Source organism: Silene latifolia, chromosome 8 (assembly GCF_048544455.1).
Source record: "Silene latifolia isolate original U9 population chromosome 8, ASM4854445v1, whole genome shotgun sequence".
Taxonomy (NCBI): domain Eukaryota; kingdom Viridiplantae; phylum Streptophyta; class Magnoliopsida; order Caryophyllales; family Caryophyllaceae; genus Silene; species Silene latifolia.
In genome coordinates, this window is record NC_133533.1 from 62,006,805 (window position 1) to 62,007,112 (window position 308).

The following is a 308-nucleotide window of genomic DNA, read 5'->3' on the forward strand; positions in this document are numbered from 1 at the left end:
AAATTTGCCTTTTGACCCATTAGCTACATCCTAAACTAAGCCTGCCTAGTCAAGCTAGTTAGTATGTCCTTTTGTGGTATGTTTTTCCATTGCAGTTTGGTCCGTTTTTCTTGATTTGGAGTTGGTGTAAAAATAGAGGAAGGAGGAAAAGAAAGGAAAAGAAAAGTATTGAAAAAGAAAAAAAAAAAAAAAAAAGATGTGAAAGCAAAAGAAAAAAAAAAGAAAAAAAATGATGAAAAAAAAGGTGAAAGTGAAGAAAAAAAAAGAAAATGAAAAAAAAAAGAAGTTGAATGACGTGATACAGGAGA